The 17,426-nt window shown below is 43.2% G+C and overlaps 1 long non-coding RNA gene across 1 annotated transcript in view; it reads right to left on the bottom strand.

The window, feature by feature from the left end:
• Positions 1 to 17,426, bottom strand: part of LOC138989997 (uncharacterized) — a 113,587-nt gene that overhangs the window by 96,047 nt on the left and 114 nt on the right. The gene's annotated exons all lie outside the window — the stretch shown is intronic.

Below are 17,426 nucleotides of genomic sequence, written 5' to 3'. Positions count from 1 at the left end.
CCACTAAAGCCAGAGGTTAATGAATGGGCAAAATCTTACCGTACTGACTTCTCACGATGTAAGTGTGATCTTAAACTCTTTAGAGCAACAATGCTCCACTTTCAAAGCTGTTGTTAACTCAAGGGGTGTTGAAAGCTCTAGGAATAGAATATCACTTACACTGTTCCTGAAGACCCCAATCTTTGGCAAAGGTAGAAAAAAAGCTAATGACATTATTAAGAGACATCTGCGTAAGCTAACTCAGGAAACATAAGACAGTTGGTTTAAAGTTTTACCCATAGCTTTAATGAGGGTTCAAACTACCCCTAAGAAGAAAGAGGTGTTTCTATGACAGACTGTTTTTGTGCACAGATATTGTCATAGATCCTGAAGGCTTAAAATTAACTATGTGACTCAGCTTTTCAACAGACATTACCAGGAGGTTAACTCCTGACCCAGCCTGTGTCAAACAAGCCACTGTTTGAGCCAGGAACTGAGATGGGCCTGAGAATCTAGGTGGGCTTGCTTCTGCTAACTCCGAAAGTTCTGAGTCTGTTGTTTGACCCTCAAGACAGCACCTTCCTATCCTGGACTCATTCCTATGCTGCATTCCACAATCAGTCTAATTGCTGGGTCTGCGGAGCACTCCTCTCCTCATCAATTGAAGACTTCCCATGATGGATTTTCTGCTTCAAGGAAAGGACTTTCTTCAACTCTGTGATGACATCTAACAATCCTAAGATGGACTGGTATAACATATTGTACCTTAACTATGGACATAATGTGACTTTCAACTTTGATTATACATTATATTGGTTTAATGACTATTTTGCTGCACATAAGAAGGTAGATGGGTCTAGATCTGGTGGTTTTCTACCTGATGTTTATCAAATATGAGATGAGGTCATATGGCTAACTCCCAAAAAGGGACGCCTACTATCTAATGCTCCCATATGCAGGGAACAAATAGAGCCATCCCCAGAAGTTAGCCAACAACTTAATTATAACGATTAGAAACAACTGGGATTTTTGCCTCAAGAAATACGCAGTGTAATCATTCCTGTGTTTTCCAGTTCCAGTTCAGGTCCTCCTTTTGCCTGGCCAGGCACTGATTGGGACTGGATCCCTCAGTCATGCTGGCTTGCACTAAACGGGATCTACTGGATATGTGGCTCTTACCTATAAGCATGACTTTCCCCTAGCTGGATAGGTAGACACACCCTAGGTCTAGCTTTTACTCTTGGCTTCATATTTTCAGAACTTCCAGAGAAGCCTACTAACCTGCCACACCTTAAAACTCATTGGGCAAAATATGTATTTCACTTGTATGATTATCTGGCTTCGATATTCATTCCCTCTCTGGGAACTACAGATCAGATGTTATGCTATGAGTTGATGCTCTAACTTTCAGCCCTTAATGCTGAACAAATACAAATTAGAAAGGTGGTTTTACAAAACAGATTGGCCTTAGATATTCTAATGGCTGCACAAGGAGGAACTTGTGCCATTATTCATACCCAATATGAGTACTAATGTTACTCACTTTACTAAACACATGAACAAGATGATTCAGGCTATGGATTCTCCTGAAGCCTCAGTCACCTCACTTTGGGAAATGTTAACTAGCTCCCCATGGTGGAAAACTATCTTAATTGTAAAAATTCTAATTGTTCTGTTTTTACTATTTGCTCCCTGCATCTGTAACTGTGTAACTGGATTTGTTTCTAAGCATTTGAAAGCTTTTAAGTTACTAATGGTTGTTCAGCCTCCTACAAGGGCCACAGACTCCTCCAACTATTACTTGGGGCCCTGGATCAGAGACCCTCAATATGAGGGTTAGGAGAATATGTTGCCTCAACAATTTACGGACAATGCCCCATCACAACAGGAAGTAGTAATGGAACGAGAACGATGGCCCTTTCCCTTGGCAACATAATTCTCCTAAAAAGGGGGGTGGGGGTGGGGTGGATGAGAGAGTCAATTTCTAGGCAGGTTGATAAGAAGCCCAGGGTTCCCTGAGGAGGAGAAAGGGGTCTGGGGTTCTCAAGGAGGAGATAGGGATCTGGAATTCTCAAGGAGGAGGAAAGGACAAACTTTTTTTTTCTCTCTACATTCCTTAATCACATAAAATGTTTTTTCCTTTAAGCCAAGAACTGATGATTACACAAACAATTCAGTTTAAGCTCTGTACTAGGGATTATATAACAACAATGTATCCTGCTTGAGGACAGCTTCTCCTTCCTGAAAACCTTCTGATTAATCCTGATATCTTAGAATGTATATTATGAGAGTGGATCTGGTAGGGTTTTTACAACCTTGAGACACTCTTTTGATTTACTGTAATAACTAATTTAAAAAGTATATAACTCCCTTGCTAACACCAGTGAGGGGGGCACTCTCCATCACCCCTCCGATGTCTGTCAGAAGCTTTTTCTGTTCCTTTTCATCCTGTAATAAAACTCTGCTACGCAAAAGCTCTTGAGTGATCAAGCTTGGTCCCTGGTCCCAAAGTTAAATCTTCTTCGGAAATCACGAATCCAACACTCTTCACCATAAGCTATCAATATGTTCTTTTCCATGCATACTTCTCTCTGTGCAATCATATCTACTCCCTTGGGCCTAACTATTACTGTATCAACATGAAATACTTTTAAACCTATCTCACTGGTACTGACCTCACTTCTGAATCTGTTCCCTCTAGAATTTCCAACTGCCTACCAAACAGAGCCCCAAAATTGACTGCCTTCATTGCCAACTCACCAATTCTACAGCCATTTTAGATCAGAAATCACCTTTTCCACCGTGCCTCAAATAATCTCCTTCCCCTGAGTTTCTTCTTCTGACCTACCCCTTTCTTTATTTTCTCTTCTTGCCTTTTTTACACAATTAGGCTACTCCTTAGTTTGCCTACATAGAACTCCAGTTCCACAAATGACCGAAAGCCATTCAGTCACCAAGTCTATTGATTCTTTTCCATTTCCACTGACATCTTTATAATTTTGCTATTGGGAGTTTACCGTTAGTGATTCATCTTGAGTATCCTCAAACCACCACCCTCCACAAAGGATGCACAGTCCTCCCTTAGTCCTCCCTTAGTCCTCCCTTAGTCCTCCAAAATACGGGGAATTGCTTCCAGGAGCCCCCAAGGAGGCCAAAATCCATGGACGCTCAAGTCACTTACATAAAATGGAGGAATACAATGAATATAGTTGGGCCTCCATATTCTTAAGTTTCACATCCACAGATTCAACCAACTGCAGTTGAAACTGAAGTTGACTGAATTTGAAAATGTGAAAACCGAACACAGAGAGGACCAACTGCATATAACACAGCAGTAAATGAGCCGCAGCAGTAGCCACAAGGAGTGAGATCAACCCATTGGAGAACCACAGTGGAGGCAAGACGAGGTTCACAATGGCTGCTACAGATCACAAAGAGACCTCCTCCACCACCTAAAAGTCAGGTTACAAAGGGAAAGACCACTGGTCAGGATCACAAGTCACAACCATATATGCTCTTTAATTATTGCCTTAGGTTATATCAACTCTAAAGGAAATCAACCCTGAATATTCATTGGAAAGACTGATGCTGAAACTGAAGCTCCAATACTTTGCCCACCTGATGTGAAGAGCTGACTTATTGGAAAAGATCCTGATGTTGGGAAAGACTGAGGGCAGGAGGTAAAGGGGTCAACAGAGGATGAAATGGTTGGATAGCATCACTGACTCAATGGACATGAGTTTGGGCAAACTCTGGGAGATAATGAAGGACAGGGAAGGCTGGCATGCTACAGTTCATGGGATTGCAAAGAGTCAGACATGACTTAGCGACTGAAAAACAACAACAATGAAACTGTAAGAATAACAGTTATATTTAAAGACATAGAATAATGCCTTGTCAAAAGAACCAAGGACACATACTTTCATTCAGGGCCACCAAGAAAGAATTTTTCTGCCAAGTATTATGAGGGTTCCCAGAAATGAGCACAATTGTCGTTTGTTTCTCTAGGGCTTGTTGAAGTAGACATGGTAGGCCAGGGGACCCTGCTCATTTGAAATTCAAAGCTGCATTCCCTGTTTCCCACCTTGTTGGGAAAGAACATTCCTGTCTTAGTCTAGCCAAGGTAGAGCCAGCTTTCTAGGGAACTCAGATGCAGGACAGAGGGCAGAAAAGAGATTTCTGCTAGTCACCTTCTGCTGATTCCAAGGTTCTTGTGATTTATCAAAGCATTAGGCAAGACCGGAACAGGGTTCTAAGCTAAGCAATGTTTCCCTACAGGCAATGAACCTGTGAAACAGATGAGAAAGGGCAGAGACCAGCAGATGGCCATCAGCCAAGCGAGGCCAGCTTTGTTAACCAATGATTCAGACACATTTGTCATTCCTGCCTTTTGCATGCAGGTGCTACATCTTTAAAACTCAGGACTCCTGTCTCAGCAACCCCATGTAGAAACACGCAGCCTATTTCCCTCCCTTCCATGTCACATATATCATTTTTCTTCCCTGTTTCATGATGATAAATAGGGATTGCAAGCAGTGAAGAGTCAGCCATGATTAACTGAAAGAGATACCTCTGAGTCACAGATCATTCACTTCCTCCTCTGGCAATCTGAAGAAGGAATCTCATTTCTTTGTGGTTATTTTAGTACCTTTGAATCTCGGTAATGAATGAGACTTTCAGAGCTCATCTCTCTGTCTGCTGGTGAGTTTAAATCTTGGCAGTTGGTATGAAAGGATGGCAGAAGAGAATTTTTGCAAAGACCATTTCCTACCAGGAAGCCCAGGTGGCATTGGTGTTAAAGAATCTACCTGCCAATGCAGGAGATACAGATTCAGTTCCTGGGTTGGGAAGATCCCCTGGAGAAGGGCATGGCAACCCACTCTAGTATTCTTGCCTGGAAATCCCATAGACAGTGGAGCCTGTCAGGCTATAGTCCATGGGGTCACAAAGAGTTGGACATGACTGAGAGACTTCCTTTGTTTTCTTTCTTTCCTGCCAGACCAGGTATCCCAGACAGCCTCTCCCTTCGCCATGAAGACTCATCTCATTTTATGAGCCATCAAAAGCTCTACAGTACTTCTCAAGCAGTAGGTTCAAGATGACATATTCCACAACTTATGGAATAACTACTTGGGAAGTCAAAACTCACCACATTGCTCTTTCCAGCTAAGAAAGAGAATAATCTGAATTTTTTTAATGTGGAGACTGTTCTCCAGGTCATTTTTCAATCTCTTCCACCAGTTCTGGGGAACAGGTAAATCAAATTGATTCAGCCAGATCTTCTTTCTCTGCCACAACAGTCCAGTTAGCAATGAAGTGACTGCGGGGGGGAGGGGACAATCATGTGGGAGAGAAAAAAGGAAAGATGCAAATAAAGTCAGCCCTCATTCATTAGAACATGAATGCTGCAGAGCTGACTGCAGGGCCACACCTTGAACCACTGGGAGAGAAGAAACACTGGAAGTCAACGACTTCGATCATTTAGTATATGCCCCTTCATCACTGGAGATCCACACCCAAGTGAAGCTGTCTTAGTCTCTCTTTTTCTAAACATTTACTGACTTGGCTGCACAAAGTCTTAGTTGCAGCACTTGGGATCTTCAATCTTCATTGCTACATGCGGGCTCTTGAGTTGCACCACACACAATTTTTAGTTGCAGCATGTGAACTTTATGTCATGGCATGTGGGACCCAGTTCCATGACCAGGGATTGAACCAGTCCCCCTGCACTGGGAACTCAGAGTCTTAGTCACTGGACACCGGGGAAGTTCCAGTCCTATTCTCTTTGAAGGCTTTTAGAACATTATATCCTGGCTTGAATGGAAAGAGAATGTGTGTATGTGTGTGACTTTGTACTGCAGAGTATCTCCAGTTAAGATTTAGACAAATACAGGAGGTAAATGCTAAAAAATCCATAGAAAAACAAAACCACAAGGGTTCATTCTTTTTCATTCTTGTCTTCTGGTTGCAGAGCATTTAAACATAAGACCTCTGTTCCTCAGTTGTTTTTATTTCGTTGTTGTTGTTCAGTCTCTAAGTCGTGTCCGACTCTTTGTGACCCCATGAACTACATACAGCACAGCACACCAGGCTTCCCTGTCCTTCACTATCTCCGGAGTTTGTCCAAACTCATGTCCACTGAGTCAGTGATGCCATCCAACCATCTCATCCCATTGCCCCTTTCCCTCCTACCCTCAGTCTTTCCCAGCATCAGGGTCTTTTCCAGTGAGCCAGCTCTTCAGATCAGGTGACCAGAGTATTGGAGCTTCAGCTTCAGCATCAGTCCTTCCAATGAATATTCAGGGTTTATATCCTTTGGGTTGACTGGTTTGATCTCCTATTCTGCTAAAATGTTTCATTTAAAAAAATTTTATCAACAATCTCATTTCAGCACAATCTCTGATGAGACACCATAAAAGCACTTCCATTCATATTTCACTAGCCACAGCAAGTCACAAGGCCACACCCAACTTCGGAGGGAGTTAGAAAGTGCACTCCTGTCATCTGTAGAGAAGCACTCATCAACCACACAGATTCTACTTCAGAGTATTTCTCAAATCAGTCCCTACCTAGCCACTGCTCCTGTTGAGTCATGAACTCAGTGCTTTGTGCTTTTCCGAACTAAAATGTAACAAAAGCTCGCAGCGCCATTTCCTACTGCCAGTCCGGCCCCTCTCCAACGCACTCTGCTTGCAGCTGCCAGAGGGCACTTTTGAAAGCGCAATGTCAGCCCTCAGTGGCTTTCAGGTCCACGTTCAAAGCCCTTCACGTGGCACAAAGGTTCTTATTGACGTAGCTACTGCCCACATTCCTGGCTCATTCCCATCCCTCCCCCACACTCACATGGCTGAACCTCATAATTCTCTTTCACTCTCAAGGTTTCCTTTTCTGTACCCTTGAACATGCTATTCCATTGGGGTGAGATCATTTCCATCACTTCTTTTACTAGCTAACTAAATCTGAGCCTTTGAAAATCAACTCAAGAAACTTCTACTCCAGGAGAACTTCCCTAATCACTCCCCATCCAAGTCTGACCTAGAAGCCCCCAAAGCCCCCTGTGTATACTTTGGTCTGAGCACTCTCCATACTGTGAGGCCTTCATTTTACTTACCTGGTTCCTAGACATGATTTTAAGCCTTTGGAATTCAGGAACCAGGATCTGTGCAAAGCACTCATTAAAGACCAGTTGGATGGATGCATCGATAAAATCATGCCAGGCTCTGCACTGGGTATCAGTGTCTCAAAGGTCAATCACACACTCTATGCACATCACATACATAGTCTCTGAGACTGCCTCTAGAAGGAGCCAAAGCAGCAGGAGAACTAAAGATGGAGAAAGAAGACAGGGGCAGTTTCCTACCAATTCAGTAAGCAAATGGTTCCATGTCCATTCCTTCCGAAGTCCCAGCCAAAGGAGCCCTTCCTCTGTAGTAAATGATGCTTGTCTTTCCCTTTTTCTTTTCTCTCCACTGAAATCCCCTGTCCTCTGTCCTTTCCTAAGAATCCTGAGGGATCTCTAGAACAAATGTAGAAACTTACTTTAGGTTAGCCCTTCCAGATAACACATCTGCACCTTAGGACACTTTACCACTACAAGCTACTTATAGAAGAAATTCATATCCCTGGCCAGGGAGTCGTGACAGGATTGGGGACCACAGCGAGAAGAGAAAAAAAAAGAATTTTTATCTATTTCTTAAGTCACAAATGGAAGGGTTTCCCTGGCAGCTGTCATGAGCAAGTGCTGATCACCTGAACTTCCCTACACAGGTAGCAGGTAACTTTTCTGCCGTCTCCCACTAAAAGGGCACCATAGACAATGAGGAAAATGGATTGTGCCCTCTCTTCCCAGGTCTCTAGAGCCTCCTAGGGCCTTTGGTCTGATTTTCTAAACAAACTCATCAGGAGAGAACTGAGTTACTTGCTAAGAATTTTTATATCTCTTAAGTATAAAGTTGAAAATGAAAACAGCCCATTTTCATGCTGGTTCCAAGAACCAACCACACACAGTACTTCCTAGAGGCTACACACATTATAAAATCATTAAATAAGCAAAGAGGCAAGACAGAACAGTGATTATCCAGTTTTCTAGCTCTGGAGGACCTTGGACTAGTCACTTAGCTCCTGAGTTTCCCTGTATGTTAAAGGGGTATGATACTAGCAGCTGCTGTCCTAATAAAACAAGGTGTCTCAATGTCAACATTATTAGCATTTGGGCCTAGATAATTCTATGTTGTGAAGAGCCATCCTGTGCATTCCAGAGTATACAACACCATCCCTGGCCTCCAACCCCTGGATTCCAGCCCCTCCCTCAGTTATGAAGACCAAAATATTTCCAGATATTACCAAATGTCCCCTGTGAGGGCAAAGTCACCATTGGTTAAGAACTGCTGCTGTAAGCAAGATAAACAAATCAATGCACACTGTGTGTGGACCTATTCTTGCCACACAGCAAATGCTCCACAAGTTGACCCAGAGGGTAACAGACTAGAAAGACAGTTTGTTCTGTAACAGGGAGGACTTCACTATTCTTTTAGAGCCCCTAATAAAGCTCCACATTTCTGAATCGCCCTCCATCCTTGAAAGGCCTTGGTAACGACTCCACGTGGCATTGACCACCTGGCAAATCTGCAAGTACTTACGTTATTGTCTCTCCCTCTTCCCTATTGAATGATACAAGCAATTCGTTCAAAATAACGTTTATTATTCCCCTCAATACTTGAATGCCTGCTCAGCCAAAGACACTGTACACTACAGAGAATATTTTTATTGGATTTTACAAACAATAAAAATCACCCATCTGGCCTCACTCACTTTTATCTTCGTTTAAAGCCCATTTTGTTAGAATATCAAAAAATTTGGTTTCCCTCCTACACAGGGAAATGTTAGTGCCTCCCAGTAACACTATGGTGCCCGGCACTTTCTATAGGCTTGGAAGTAACCAAAGTGGCCACTGCATTGACAGACAACTCTGGCTGCTAGAAAGTTCGTCTTTATCCCAGGCCTGACAGGCCCTTCTTGTAACCTCTCTGCACATTGTTCAGTCAAGTACTGATTGTGTGGCTGCTGTGTGCAAGTGCCACGGCCCTTAAGCCAAATACAAGTCCTACTCCTTTCCTGACTAAAGACAACCAGTTCAGTTCATGATTCCCCATAGACAATGATGTCCTGGTCCCTAATAATCTTGGTCCCCCTCTTCAGATCCACTTCCCTGGGGGTCCAGCTAAGACTCCTTGCTCCCAATGCAGGGGATTCCCCTGTTCGATTCCTGGTCAGGGAACTAGATCCCACATGCTACAACGAATTGTTCACATGCCACAACTAAAGATCCCCCATGCTGCAACTAAGACTCGGCTCAAATAAGTAGTTTTTAAAAATAAAAAAATTAACAGATGCACTTTATCAATAGACCCTCAAAATGAGGAATCCAAATTGCAGCCCCACTCCAGGTTTGATATGACCCACAAACAACCCAGCAGGACTGGAACATCACTGATCTACACTCGGTCAACCTTCAATACGGCCCACGATGGTCATCTCTTTTAGCAGGCAAGGCCTCCCACTTTAAGGCAAAGTAGCAACTCAGGAATTTTTCATGCAAATTCCCTCCCAGCAAGTTGACTTCCCATCCTATATACTCAAGGTCATCTTTTGAACCTATCATATTTAATCTTGTTATCTTAAGTAGAGGCCAGAAAGTCGAGGCTTTAATCTTAGTCCTATAAACCACGGTTCAACTACTTCAGTTCAGTTCAGTCACTCTGACTCTTTGCGATCCCATGGATTGCAGCATGCCAGGCTTCCCTGTCTATTCAGCTACTTCTTCCTCCCCTAACTTTTCTCAGCAGCTATAAGTCCTCTTCAGTGTTCACTGAATAAATTGTTATCTTCATCTAAATCAGGGGTAGGCAAATATATAACCCATGGGCCACATCTGTCCCACCACTTGTTACAATAAAGTTTTATTGGAACACAGCCATGTTCATTTCTTTACCCATTGTGTGTGGCTACTTTCCCACTACAACACCTAAGTTAAATAGGTACAACAGAGACCATATGGTCTCAAAAATATTTACTATCTGGCCCTGAAAAAGTTTACTTATCCCCACACCAAGGCCTTGAAATATACAGAATAGAATTAAGTCAAAGACAGGATGTTATGGGCCTACAGTTTATCACAAATGATTAATCAACACATTTAGGAAGAATGATTCACAGTTTTGAAATCATGCAAAAATGTGTTCATCCCTAGGGTCTGTGTATAGTTAAAGATATACTCTGCTCTAGGCAATGCTCGATCCTAATAATCCTGTTAAAGTAAGAATGGAATTAATCAATTAATGGAGTGTTGATGAATTAATTCAATAATTGTTTTACTATGATACAGACAGACTAAGGGAAAAATGGGAAAAAGAACAGCCAAATTTTGAAGCAATGACAGGAGGCTGAGGAGAATACCAAGAAGAGAATATCAATTCAAAGCAGCAGCCACAAGCCCAGAACCAAGAGGGACCTCCATAGAAATGTACGGATTTGTACTGATGGTGGTGAGAGCTTCCCATTCAGTCTGGCCTGTGTTGTTGGAGTCTGGTTGTGCTCCAGAGGCATATGATTTTGAAAACTACCATGGTCCCTGCCTGAAATTGCTGTCAAAAGTGGCCCCTCACTGTTGCCCCCATAGACAAGTGATTACTTACGAAGCCCAACACCGTATTGGAATCCCACACCTTGCATAGCTGCAAATTCTCACAGCCTTAAATCCAGGCAACACAAAACCATTTGTCACTTTTTCTTTTTTTTTTAATGTATCGAGACCTAAGTGTGAATCTTTTTTTTAATTGAAGTATCATTGATTTACAATGTTATGTTACTCTCTACTATGCTACAAGGTGAATCATTCATACATATACATTTATTTAAACTCCATGCCCTTTTCTCACTTCCAACTAACAGTTCCCACAGCAGTTTCCTAAAACCAGAGCAGTCTATGCAAGGTAGGTGCCACTGCTCAAAGAAGAAATAATAAAATATCTGCATTTGAAAATACATATACACTAACTAGAACCCAATTGGTAACAAATGTTAGGCCTGATACACTGAGCCTGAAAACCATCTGAGAATGGTCTTTCACCAGGGAGGGAGAGAATATTGCCAAGGTTAAGCTCATGGACTTTAGGATCTGGCAAATGTGGAATGGAATCTGACCTGTTATTTGAGCCCTTGCAAGAGATACGCATTTGATCCCTGGGTCAAGAAAATCCCCTGGAGTAGAGAATAGCAACCCACTCCAGCATTCTTGCCTGGAAAATTCCATGGACAGAGGAGGCTGGTGGGCTGCAGTACATGGGGCCACAAGGAGTTGAACACGATCGATCAACTAAGCACACACACACAGATAGCACAAGCTTCAATTTCATTTGCAAAATGGAGATTATAGTTATGCTTCCTCATAGGGTCACTATAAGAATAAATGACATAATGCATAGAGAGTACATAGTACCTGATACCTAGTAAGCATTCAGCAAAGGTCATTATTATTGCTACCAATACTTTGGTCACCTGATGCGAAGAAACGACTCATTGGAAAAGACCCTGATGCTGGGAAAGATTGAAGCCAGAAGGAGAAGGGGATGACAGAGGATGAGCTGGTTGGATGGCATCACTGACTCAATGGACATGAGTTTGAGCAAACTCTGGGAGTTAGTGATGGGCAGGGAAGCCTGGTATGCTGCAGTCCATGAAGTCACAAAGAGTCAGACATGACTGAGTAACTGAACTGAACTGAACCATTATCCCTATGTTCATGTTAACAAGTACATAAAAGGAAATGCTTGACTTTCCAACGACTTCTAAGACAACGTAACTCTCTTTGAACAACAGCACTGAAATTGCATGCCCTACTTAAATGAGAACACAAGGGCATACAAGGGTTTACATTTTTCCCAAGGCAAGAAAATAAGCAATGATGCAGATGTGGAAAGAATGTTTTCAGCCCACTGCCTACCTGTTATACTCTCATAAAAGAAGTCATTATGTCATTAAACAAGTAATTACCTTTGTTTTATTACTTTTCCAAATAAAAATCACCCATGTTGAACTTAAGAGCCAGGAGCCCAGTATCCCCAAGTCCTCCAGCCATACAACATTACCCTTACCTGTAATATTTGTATTAAGATACAAGTACAACTGCTTTAAAAAGGGAGAGATACCAAAACACTGTAGCTCCAAAAAGGCAGAAGTTCACTCGACTCTTACGGTAACAATCCAGACATAACTCAGTGGCTTGGGTGACTCTGCTCCACAAGAACATCAGGGACCCAGGCTCCTACTTTGCTGTTCTCCCATCCTCTGTGGCCCCTGGACCAGCACTATCAGCATCACCCAAGAGCTTGTTAGAAATGTAAATCCTCATGTCCCCACCTCAACCCTACTGAATCAGAACTCTAGAAAGGGAGGTCCTGCAATCATAGGCTACGACAAGACTCTTAGACACTGTCCTTATCTTTGTGGTCAGATGGACTTACTGCTACTTCCATGTTCTAGGTCATGGAAGGAGGAAAAGAGGAAATGAGAGATAAGTCATTTTCCATCAAGGGAGTAGATGGAAATTACATGTTTGCACATTCTGTTTGTCTTCCATTGGCAAGAAGCCTGGTCAACAGGACTCATCCAGCTGCAAAACAAATGCAGTCTTGAGTAGGGTAGTCATGTGCCGTGATGACACTAAGGGAGTTCCAGGTTAAAAGCAAGAACAGATGTTGGGGGACAATTGAAAGTTTCTGCCATGCTACTAGAAGAAATGGCTACACCCTCCTCATCCCCACACAGTGGGAAACCAAACATTCCCAATATCTCTCCAAGAGGTTTCATTATTTCCTCTAGGTTTGAATGTTTCCATCCCCCTGAATAATTATCTCAGTTGAGTCAGACCTCTTAAGGCCATTCTTTTCTTTCCTCCCTAGTTTCTTTCCTTCATTTCCCCAAAACCCTTATACAAGAGCAGTTACATGGAACAGGCATTGTGGGGGACACTGCTGCAAAGTGGATAACTTCAAATCAGATACCCTCGTTCCAGGGACTTCCTTGGTGGTCCAAGGAAGACTCTGCACTCCTGCATGCAGGTTCGATCCCTGGTTGGGGAATTAGATCCCATATGCCGCAACTAAGAGCTCTCAGGCCACAACTAAAGATCCCAAGTGCTGCAACGAAGATCAAAGATCCTGCATGCTACAACCATGACCTGGTGCAAGCAAATAAGAATGTGTTTAAAAGAGAAAACACACCCTCATTCCAAAGTCCCCTTTGACCATTCCTCCAAGAACCTCTCCCTGGTCAACTTCCTCGCTTTTCTCTATCCTGAGCACCTCATCTCCTCCTTTCTCAGCTGCCTGTGGGAGTCTAACATGGTTCCAGCTTCTGAAAAAAAAAAAAGGAGTTTCCATCTCTCTTGGTTTCTGATTCAGCCAGTGGGTACAGGAAAGCAGAGGGAAGCATGCCCTCATATCTAAGGAAGATAACAGTAAATTTTCCTAAAGGCCAATCCCACTCTGGCAGAAATTCTGTTATCAGGTTTGAAACAATACATTGTTTTCCTCCACCCAAAAATACATCATGGGGCCACCAGGCACGGCAGTTCACCTCTGAAACACATTAAGCATTTTCCCAGCGGTGATGCTGGTGGATTACTATGTAAATTTAAGTCAATCAAATCAAATGGACTTAAGAGAAGGGACTTGCAATAACTAGCATTTGTTTCACATGTTTACTTTTCATTTTTTTTAACTTAAAATTGATAAATTTTACTCTGAAATGGCATAGATCTATTGAAGCCCTGTTTGTAGACCAGTATTTCTTCCCATACTATCAATGGGCTATTTCACTTAATTTACCAAAAACATAAAAATGTATAGTTAATCAAAATCTTTAAATAAAAGAAGTAAAGAGTTAAAAAGTTGAAAAAGTACAAGAAAGCACAAAATCAAAAGGCAGTATCTCCTTCCCTACTCTGTTTCTCCCCAAAGATTATTTGGTAACAACGGCATGTGCTTCCTTTCAGGGGAAAAAAATAATGTGCCTATTGCAATGATTATGCCTAAGCATTTATTGGAAGTTTACTTTATGCTGTACGCTGTACCAAGCATTTCACAAGTACGCATTTAACTCTCATGACAACCCTAGGATGGGCCCAGATTTTATAGGTGAGGAAACTGAGGCATGGGGCGCTATGTGGGCAACTCACCCATGGTCACACATCAAGTAGTGGAGGGGAGAATCAGCCCAGGTAGGCAGACTCCTGAGTCCAGGTGCTATAGCACCTCGCTCAGTGGGACTTGGACCCCACGTGGCCCACACATTTCTCTAAGTAAAGCCATCAAAATATTCATTCCTCAAATCCCAACACAGCCACTCAAGGAATGTTCTCTCTCAGACCAATGAGCACATTTCTAATTTATTCCCCATCCAAGAATTACAAATTTTTTGGCCACACCTCATGGTTTGTGGGATTTTAGTTCTCCACCAGAAATTAAACCCCATACCCTGGCAGTGAGTCCTAACCACTGGGATGCCAGCGAATTCCCCAAAAGAAGATTTTTTGTTTGTTTGTTTAAGAAAATTACAAAACAGAGAGACCACTGTAGAAAAGGAGAACAGACCCAAGGAGCAGCCAAATGCTGGCTTTCTTTTCCTTTCCCCGTGTCCTCTCTACTAAGGAAATACTGATGGGAGCACCTTTAGGATTACAGATGGCAACCAGACGGACCGGAAGGAGGTTCCTCCAACCGGAAATGAAAGTAGGGGGCGGGGCATCTCCCAGGGCTGTTCCATCTGAGAAGAGGTTCCTCCACAGAGAGTGGCCCTGACTCCAGAGTCTCAGAAAGAGGGTTTAGATTGAACAGTGCCAAAGAAAATTGCACTAGACAGAGTTAAACAGGCAAGGGAGATTTTATTCAAGACTCTTGCTGCAAGAGGGGAGAGAGGCTGAACAAAAAGGCAAGCAGGAGAGTTGCTACGTGCCGGGATGAGCTGGTGGGAAAGTACTAGAGGAAGTTAGCAGGGAGGTTGGTCAATGTAATCAGGCCATCCATCTGTGTTTGCTAATTGGTGCCTATGGACGTTATGATTCCTATCTGCCCACACAGACTGGGAGACAATCATGGCCAAGTTTCCTGATGATTCATTTCAAAGGGGTGACTCTCAGGTCCTTGAGAAAGACATTCCTGGGTTAGAACCCTGGCGAGAGGCTGGGAGAAGATTTACCTCTCAAAGGGGCAGAGAAAGAATTTACGATTGAAGGTTTTTTAAAGTAAGCACTCTAAGAAAAGCAGGTCAGAGGTCTGGAGTCATAGGGAAGAAGCCCTGGTGCGGGACTGACAAGTTTAGCCGAGCTGAGTGGACCTTGCAGAACATCTGGCTCCTTCCAAGGGCCAGGGTCCTCTGCACACTTCACACTCGAAGCCCTGAAGCCCTGAAGCCCAGCACTTTGTCCCCAGTGCAGCAATTCAAAACTGATCTTCCCTTTCATTGTAAAAGTAGCCCCTGTTTTTGGAAAATTATTTGGTTCCCCGTCAACTTCGGCTTTGTTCCTTCTCCTTTGGCATCGAAACTGTTAAGATTTTGAAAATCATTTCATTGAAAGACAGAATGGAAAAGCAAAGCTTTCCTAATCGCATCTCAGCACTGCACCAACTTAGCTGACTTTGCATTTTGAAAAAGCTGCCCAGTTTCCTGAGGAGGCAAGATAGCAACCATTGAAGCACTGCTGTAGCAAGCAGGTTTTCTTCTGTTAATGCTGGGCAGCTTGGGCCTGAATGGCTTAGGTACAGTTCTACTTAGACAAGACTCTCCAATGAGGGACCACTGGCAAGGAAGATGCTGAAAAATACCATCAATAGCAATTAATACAGAAATAAGAGGAAATTCTATTTAATTAAAATTAGTAGTAGCATAGCTCACAGCCTTGGCTGTAGCCTGTGCCTGTCTCTAACTCAGGAAAAGAAACAGAAGCTCGTCAAGGGAGGCCAGCAAACTTATTTCCCATCCCTTCTACTGGGCTATAAAGGAATTCTCCTATAGTTCTTCTTGTGTCATCAAAACACCTATCTCCTCTTCACTGAACACTCAACCTTTACATCCGAACAGGAGAATTGTTGAAAACCCAAAGCCGGCAGCTGCTTCCCCCGCCCCTGTCACCTCCTGGAACGAGAGGAAACCTGCAAACTGGCAGCAGCCCCTCCTGTTCACCCACAGCAAGCTCCTTCCAGAATTCACAGTGATGGAGTTGCTTTGCAGAGTGGTTGAAAGATTTGCTCTGAAGCCTATTTCTTCCTCCTTTCTCCTCAATTGCAGAACAGATCCTTCTGTATCTCAGAAGCACCATCCAGGAATCCTACAATCAGGGACCCAGGGAATCCCTGAGGTGGTCCCTTTGGGGAGCTCCAGGACCCCGCCCCAGGAACCTTGCTAGATTCTTTGGTCAATTTAGGCAGGAAATGAACCAAGGAGAGAGACCTTTCCCAGTTTAGGGACAGAGGCAGAACAAGGGGCCTCAGCAACACCAATTCTGATCTCCAAAGTGGGTTCCACAGCCCCTCTGTCCTCTTGAGGAGAACCATGTGGTGGCCGTAAGTGAGACTCATATTCGCAGGGGAAAGAGCTGTCACTTAGCGAGCAGCTCAGAACCAGACAGAGACAGGGAGCGGGTGGACCCATCTGATGGGGCTCAGTCAACCTGGGAGTGAAACAAACCCAAAACCCTGCAAAGTTGCCCTCAAGACCTGTGCTGCCTGATCTGCTGCTGCTGCTAAGTTGCTTCAGTCGTGTCCGACTCTTTCCTCTAAAGCCCACTTCATTTTTCAGGACTTTCTTAACTGAAACAGATACATTGTTATTTTAGGCTTTGTTTTTTAATGTTTTTAAGGTTGTGTTGTTTTTACAAAACAAGGTTCAACTAATGTCCCTGTGTGCCTGATGCTTTGTGATCAAGTCTCAGAGACTGTTGTGAGTTTCAAATAAGATCTGCGGTCTTATTTATTTATTTAGTGTTTATTTATTTGGCTATGCTGGATCTTAGTTGCAGCAGGTGAGATCTTTGATCACTGAGGCCTGCAGGATCTTTAGTTGTGGCATGTGGGACCTAGTTCCCTAATCAGAGATCGAACCCAGGACCCCTGCATTGGGAGCACAGAGTCTTGGTCACTGGACCACCAGGAAAGTCCTTGAGATCTTATTTTTAAATGACTATTTTCAAACTTATCTGAAAAGATTTTCTAAAATGGCCAAATGAACTATCAGGAATTTTTATGCGAAACCAAGAGTGAAATACTTTAAAAGGAGGTAAGAATCCCTGCCTGCCCATGGTATCCCAAGGGACAAAGCCTAAAGCCCCCACATCCCTGCATTAGCAGGAAGCCCAGCTCATCTCCTCATCATTGCCTTTACTGATCCACAAT

Source organism: Bos mutus, chromosome 11 (genome assembly GCF_027580195.1).
Source record: "Bos mutus isolate GX-2022 chromosome 11, NWIPB_WYAK_1.1, whole genome shotgun sequence".
In the NCBI taxonomy this organism is placed as follows: Eukaryota; Metazoa; Chordata; class Mammalia; order Artiodactyla; family Bovidae; genus Bos; species Bos mutus.
This window is presented reverse-complemented; position numbering and strand designations above follow the sequence as displayed.